We start from the raw sequence: 8285 nt of genomic DNA, 5'->3' as shown, positions 1-8285 counted from the left end.
AATTATATTCCTGTGTTTAAAAATATAGCACACCACCCCTCAAAAAAAATACCCAACATTTTATTATCTCCCACAAGTACACTTATGTCCAAAAATGTTACCTAGGTTTAAGATGACAAAATGAAAAAAAAGTTATCACTTTTTAGCCAACTTGAAAAAGCCTGGAGTCATGGGTAGTATCTGACAAAATCAAATTGGAAACACTTAAGAGAGATAAAGAAGGGAATTTATCATGTGTAGGTGTCTTTACCTAGGTTATTGCACACACTTGGGATGTATTCCCTCTTTTCTTTGCCACCTTAGAAAACCTCCACCTTTCTTTTCCTTTTTTTTGGGGGGGGGGGGGATAGGATAATGAGAGTTGTTACTTACCCAGGGTCGCACAGCTAGTAAGTGTCACGTGTTTGAGGCTAGATTTGAACTCGGGTCATCCTGAATCCAGGGCCAGTGCTTTATCCACTGCACCACCTAGCTGCCCCCTGAAGACCTCTACCTTTCTTGAAAGTTCAAATAAAATTCAACTTCCTTCAGAAAGGTTGTCCTGAGAGCTTCCTATCCCCCTAGAAATTATTTGGTCTTTAGTTTTCTTGCTTCATATATTCCCCACCCCTCCTAATAGAATATAAGCTACTCCACATCAGAGACTATTTCATTTGTACCATTGTATCCTTAGTATCAAACTCCATGCATATGGGACATATGCTTCAATTAAATCCTTTGCCTTCATTTATAAAATTATTTATTTTCATTTCTAAGGAAGGGTCTTTGGAAGTGTTGCAGTAGATAGAGTTCTGTGCTTGGAATTAGGAAGACCTAAGTTTCAAATTCAGCCTCAGACACATGTTAGCTATGTGACCTTGGGCAAGTCACTTAGCCCTGTTGGCTTCAGTTCCTCATCTGTAAAAGAATCTGGTGAAAGACATGGCAAACCACACCAGTATGTTTGCCAAAGAAACTCACAATGGGGTCACAATGAGTTGGTCATGATTGAACAACAACTGCAACATTACTACCTGGGGGTTTGCCCTTCTTTTAACACTGATTTCTACTTCATTGAACTATTGTCTTTATAATATTTCTCTTTTTTTGTCTGGAAGGATAGCATGATTTTTTTTTTTTTGCAGGGCAATGAGGGTTAAGTGACTTTCCCAGGGTCACATAGCTAGAAAGTGTCAAGTGTCACAATCCAGATTTGAACTCAGGTCCTCCTGAATCCAGGGTAGGTGCTTTATCTACTAAGCCACCTAACTGTCCCCAAGGATAGCATGATTAATAATTTATAAAGTTTTATTAAATGCTATATTCCAGGTACTACTATGTGATAAGAGTGCAATGACAAAATTAAAAACAATTCCTTCTCTGAAATTTTTATAGTTCAGTGAGGGGTGAACACATGTAAACAAAGAGCTTTTGATAAAATAGACAGAAGTTGATAAATGAGACAGCAGAAGCACCTGGGGAATGAGGGCAAGAGCCTCATGTAAAAAGTGAATTGTTGGTTAAGTCTTAGAGGAAAGTAGGAACCTTGAGGAATGTAGGAGATAAGAGTAAATTTGGTATATGGAAGTGAGACAATGAAAAACTATGGAATAAGAAAGGGAGGGATGTGGAAGAGGAGTAGCAAACAGGTCAGTTTAACTAGACCACAAACTAGAAAGTTAAATTTGGGACATCATAAGTAGTTTTATATATTCTACAAAATAATTTATGTTTGATCCTGGAAGTAATAAAACGTCCTTGAAATTTGTTGATTTAGGAAAGCAATTTGGTCAGATCTGTACTTTAGCAAAATCTCTGGAAGCTATGAAAAGAATAGACTGAATAAAGAAAAAAAAACAAGTCAAATAAGAATATTTTTAAATTAAATTTTATTTTATTTTCAAACAAAAATTAGCTTTCCTACCTCTCCTTTTCCTTCCTTCCTCATAGTTAAAGTGAGAAAAAAATCCTGTTAAGACATTCATAGTCAAGGAAAACAAAATTTCTTATTGGATATGTCTAATATATATAGAGAGAGATTGATAGATATACTTATATGTAGGTACGTGTATATATGTGTATATATTGTGAGAAATAATTATTAGTGACCAATATCAAGGGGAACTTCAAATCCCCACATTTTTATTAAATGTTGTAATTCAGACTCACTGCCCCTCTCAAAAAAACATAGTTAAAGCAAGTGCTGACAGCTTGGAATCTAAATTCTTTCAAGTAATGACCTTATATAGAAATATTGTCCAGAATCGAAAGGACTGTTAGTCCTTCAACCTGATGCAATCCATCTTTAGTTAGTGAATCAATTAGATTTAATTGATGTATAATGATCCACAACTTTTCAAAAAAGGATAAAAATCTGAAAAAGTAGCCACGTGGACTTTTTAAACAATGAGAGTTTAAGGAGCCACATTGTTAGTCCCTTACTGGCAGAGGTAATGATTGATAAATTTTCTCTTGTAATTATTTTAACAACTACAATATGCATATACATATACATATATATAAATTTATCTATTTCTATCTATAAATCTATATGCTATCTTTTCTATAAGCAGATATACACACACACATACACTTATACATATGTGTGTATGTGTACATACATATGAATATACTGAGTTTACACTTCTCTCAGCAAGTTGACAATGTTTCACCAAGAGTTCTTAGGAATTGTTGTTGGTCATTGTGTTCATGTCAGAATTTGTGTGTACATGTGTGTGTATACATAGAGAACTAAAAAATTCCATATTAGCTATGTTCTAATTTTTTTCTGTTGCATTCTGAGTCCTTTACTTCTCTAGGTAGGTACCCTGTTCATCAGGAATCCTGGTTAGTCATTACAATGATAAGAGTTCAGTTAAAAAGTATTCTGCCACATTTATATAGAAAACTGATTCAGCCAGTCTCCAAATTATAGGCACCTCCTCATATTTCCATTCTTTGCCACTTCAGAAAGGGTTATAAATATTTTTGACAACCTTAGAATTTGCTTTTCTTAGCATTGATTCTTCCTTTAATCAACCCTACCTCTAATTTCCCATCACCTGTCCTTTTCCTTTTATTTCCATATTGGATAAAATGTATTTCTGTACCCTATTGTGTCTATAGTCTCTTTTAACCATTTAGCCCATTTGGGTCAGCTGTTTTCCCACCTCCTTGTCCTTGTTTATATAGTTACTTCTGTACTTTCATTATATTAGATAGTTTTTCCTAACCTTCCTTCCCCTTCTGCTCACCAAGATATTATTCTTCCCCTATTTTTCTATCTTTTTCTTCACATCATCATAATTTAACAGAATCATTTTTGGGCTTTGGCTATTTTTTAAATGAATCCTGGATCATCTCCTCATTTTTAAAAGTCAGCTTTTTATCTGTTTAATCCCTTAACATTGTTTCTTCATTTTTACCCTTGTTTCCCTTTGCTCCTATATTGGTATTCCAAAGTTTCTTTCAGCTCTGGTTTTTTTAATCAAGAATGTTTGGAAATATTTTATTTCATTAAAGATCTACTTTTTTCTCATAGTTTTATACGCAGTTTTGCTTTATAGCTTGTTCTTGTATGTAAACCAATTTCCTTTGCCTTCTGGAACAATATATTCCAAATTCTCCTCTTTAAAGTAGTGATTCCTTATCATGTATGATCCTGATTGTGGAGCCTTGGTACTTGAATTCATTTTGGCTGCTAGCAATATTTTTTACTTTGACCAGAAAGACCTGGATATTGGCTGTGATATTCCTGGGAATTTTCATTTTGGGTTTCTTTCAAGATGTGACTGGTGGATTCTTTCTCTTTCTACTTTGGGTCTGGTTCTTACAGATCTGGCCATTTTTTAAAAGAATTCTTGAAATATAATGTTTAGGCTCATTTTTTTTTTTGATCACGTCTTTCACATAGACAAATGATTTTTATTTTTCCCCTTTGATCTGTTTTCTGGGTTGTTCATTTTTGCTAGCAGATACATTACACATTCTTTTAAAAAATTTTTTGACTTTGTTTTAATGTTTCTTATTCCTTCAGTTAATCATCAGTATCTAGTTGATTCATTTGAATTTTCAGAGTCTTTTCCTTAGGAAAGGATTTTTTAAAATAGAATTTTACTTTATTTTTACAATTACATGTAAGCATAGTTTTCAATATTCATTTTTGTAAGATTTTTAATTCCAAATGTTTTCCCTCCTTGCCTTCCCTCTCCCCTCCCAAAGATAGCAAGCAATCTGATATAGGTTATAGAGTAAAATCATATTGAATATATTTCCATATTAGTCATGTTGTGAGAAAAGAATCAGCACAAAGGGGAAAAACCACAAGAAAGAATAAACAAACAGAAAAAAGTGAAAATAATATGTTTCAATCTGCATTAAGACTCCATAGTTCTTTTTTGGGATATGGAGAGCATTTACTATCTTGAATCTTTTGGAATTCTGTTCAATCATTGTATTTTTTTTGGTTTAATTTCACTTTTATTTGAATATTAATGTCACATTTACTCCCATGCCATAAGCTTTTGTTTCTTCAGTTTCTTTGGGGATATTTTTTTTCTTTTGAGCAACCTCCTCTTCTAGTTTAGGAACACATTTTTTTTCTTTTCAGTCAGTATCCTTTCAATATGGCAAGGGGAACTCATGTATGGGTTGATTCTACTATGAGCCCTGTAAGTACACCATTTTGGGGGCCTTGTTAACCTGGATATGCTCAATGACAAGAGAATCCACATGAAACCCTTAAGTTCAGTGTTACTTTCTGCATTTCTAATCATATGCAGCAAGAACACAACACTCTTTTGGGGCCAACAACCCTGTGTCCAACTCCATTACTTAGCCTGGGCATACCTGCCAACTCCACCATTGTGTCAATGGAAGGGAACACATTGTTTCTTCAATGTGACATCTTTCCAATACTTGATAGCTTTTTTGGATATGCATGTTCTGGATAGTTTGGGCTGTTTCACAGGTATTCTTGAAGTGGACCTGAAGATTTGAACCCCTTGATTTGCATGCTTTTGTGGGGTTCTCTGGATCAAGGGAGTACCTCACCATTTTAAATGATTACCTAGGATGGCTCAAGGGAAGAGAGTTGAATCATTGTATTGCTGAGAGGACCTAAGTCTATCAGAGTTGATCACAACACAACATTGCTGTTACTATGTACAGTGTTCTCCTGGTTCTGCTCACTTCACTTGGCATCAGTTCATATAAGTCTTTCTAGGTTTTTCTGAAATCTGCCTGATCATCATTTTTTACAGCACAGTTGTACTCCATTACATTCATATCCCACAACTTGTTCAACCATTCCCCAATTGAGGGGCATCCCCTCAATTTCAAATCTTTGCTACCACAAAAAGAAGATCTATAAATATTTTTACATGTGGATACTTTTTGCTTTTTGGGTAAGGTTTTGTAGCTCTTGTGCCAATCTGCTAATTTCCTTCCTAATTTTTTTTCCTATAACTTTCCTTTCCTTTCCATTTTTTCTTCAAATGCTTCCTTCCATTTATTTAAGCACACCCCCCCACACACACCATTTTAGTTCTTACTTCACCTTCTCCAGAAATATTTTTGAGTTTCTGTCCAAGCTGTGTTTTTCTCTGAATCATTGTTTGCAGATTTTGTAGTCTGTCTCTTCTATTTTTGTGTCTTGAGTATTCACGTCACTGCAAAAACTCCTTATGACAGGGGGTTATTTGTGTTTTTTGATCCATTCTTCCAGCCTACTTTCTGACTTTGGACTTAATGGTAGGCCTGGGCTCTGTGGCACTTCTGGAGGGAAAGTCTTGGCTTACGTTTTTGCTGATTTCTTGAAGCATTAATAGTTGTTATTCCAGGATCTGAGGGACAAGCTGGGGACATACAAGCTTTTGGTGCTCTGAAAGTCATATGAAGTGAGACAAGGTATTACTGCTGTTCCCCTACTATGAGCTCTTCAATTCCCTAACCTGGGTTTTGGTTTGAACAAGAACCCTGTCTCAATCAACCACATGGAAAGTTCGTTTGGCTCAGAGTATTGGAATTGTAAGCCTGGAAATTGTTCCTTGGTTATTCCTATGAAAGTTTAGCTAGATTTATGAAGTGAGATGCAGCTTTGAACCTGAGGTCTGAACCACATCACTGTTATTGCTGCTCTGGCTGCTGGCTTTTGAACTTCCACTTTTCCCCCCCCTACACTGGAGAGGGTATTCCTGCCCTGAATGTTGTTTGCCACTGTACAGTTCCCAGGTTTCCTTCACATTGTTGCCTACATCTACAATCTGGGGCTAGGTAATAAGTCAAGCTTTCAATTGGCAACTGTCCCCTCACCTTGCCCTATTATGGATTATGTTTGTGCCTGGTGTGGAGCTGAAACTTCCTCTTTCCCTGGTACACAATCTCTCTCTTTGTGTATTATGCTTTTCCATGTTCCACCCAGTAACTGTTGACTTCTCTGTCTCCCAATGATGAGTTGACCTGGTCAAAGAACTCACTGTGACATTTCTTGGATTTACTTATTAGGATTATGTCTAGACTTCTCTAGGTCTATTAGAGGTTCATAAAGAAGAGGTCATTCCCCATTGTCCACCAAAAACCGAAAAAATAAAAGTTTATTAAAAAAATTAGTAAATAAATAATTCAAGATAATGGTGTAGTCATCAAGTCAATAAGATTTTATAATGCAGTTATGTGCAAGGGACTTGCTAAGGTATATAAATAAACATAAAAAGATAGTACCTGCCCTTGAAGAACATTCTAATGGAAGATAACATGTTAAAAAGAGCCAAAAGGCAAGAGGTAGGTTGTGAGTGACTATGAGAGATACTGTGGCAAACAGAAAGTCAGAAACTGAGCCATGAGAGCAATGCACAATGGCTGGCTAGGGCCCTTGCTCAAAATAAATGTTTTGGGAGCTGCTTGCCAATTAGAGAAGGAAATATCAGGAGTGGAATGATGTAATAGGATTTGAAGATATTATGAAATGAGGTAAATAGGGGATTAGGAAACGAGGGCAAGAAGGCAGCTAATATATGGTAGTGAATTGTGGAGAGTCAGAAGCAGACCTAAGGGAGGGAAGCAAGATGGCTGTCCTGGAACCTTGCTTAAAATGAAGGTTCTTGCAGGAATTCATCATTGGGAAAAGGGAAGTCAATAAGGATGAGAACTAAGAAGGGACAATAAGTGCGGCAATTAAGTTAATTGGTGATTTTGGAAGGAGACTTTTAAGTCAAGAGATAATATCAGATGACAGCTTGTTGGAGGTTTAGAAAAATGAGAAGTTTTTGCCTAAAGCTTTTGTGGGTCACAAACATAATAGAGTCAGAATCAAGATGGTGGAGTAAAGGCAGGGACTCTCCTGATCTCTCCCAAATTCCCTTCCAAAAAACTTTAAAATAGCATCTTAAAATGAATTCATCAGTGCCAAAAACAACATAAGGACCAGGTGAAACAATATTGCATCCAAGACAACTTAGACAGTGAGCAGGAAAGGTCTGTCTCCCTGATGTAAGAGGGAGGTGAAGTCCAGTACATGTAGTCCCTGGCAAGCCAACAACAAAGCCCCAAACCCCAGTGCCAGTCAAGAGGGAGACTCTGTGTCTCTGTGCAAGGAATCAAGCAATGAACCACAGCCAGTTCAATCCAGCAACAGGGTTTGGAGGCAAATGAATCTGCAACAGTGACTTCTGCAGCTCTCAGACCACAGATGTTAAGTGGGTTACATAACTGGTTAAAAAGGGGATACAGTGAGAAGCTAGGTGGTGCAGTGGATAAAACACTAGTCCTTGATTCAGGAGGGCCTGAGTTCAAATCTGGCCTCAGTCCATTGACATACTAGCTGTGTGACCCTGGGCAAGTCACTTAACCCTCATTGCCCCACAAAAATAAATAAATAAATACAAAATTAAAAGAGGATACAAGAGACCCTTAGTTGGCACTGAGTGTAGGGATTTTTTATGTTACCCATATGGAAATCACAGTCCCAGTCTCAGGTGAGGAGGAGCATTAATACACTGGAGCTCCCCGTCACAGCAAAGTGGGGACCCTGATGATAGGCAGAATACAGTACTTGTGGTTCCTCGTGGAACAGATTACAGGCCAAGAGATCAGGGACCACACTTCTCCTTGGATTATATTGCCTTGGAAGAATTTAAAACTTAAAGAACCCCAGAACTAGCTATAAAATAACAGAACAAAAAAAACATCCTAAAGCTTTAGACAGTATCCCCTTTACCACCAGGAGCAGAGCCCAATTTTAACATGGGGTTAAAAGTGAAGAAATAGGCAGGGAAAATGAATAAGCAACAACAAATATCTGACCATAG

At 36.7% G+C, this 8285-nt stretch overlaps 1 pseudogene; it reads right to left on the bottom strand.

The window, feature by feature from the left end:
* Positions 1–4481: 4481 nt before the first annotated feature.
* On the bottom strand, positions 4482–5034 carry LOC122732675 (annotated as a pseudogene).
* Between the last annotated feature and the right edge of the window lie 3251 nt (positions 5035–8285).

The sequence above is a fragment of the Dromiciops gliroides genome, chromosome 6 (assembly GCF_019393635.1).
Source record: "Dromiciops gliroides isolate mDroGli1 chromosome 6, mDroGli1.pri, whole genome shotgun sequence".
Classification (NCBI taxonomy): Eukaryota; Metazoa; Chordata; class Mammalia; order Microbiotheria; family Microbiotheriidae; genus Dromiciops; species Dromiciops gliroides.
This window is presented reverse-complemented; position numbering and strand designations above follow the sequence as displayed.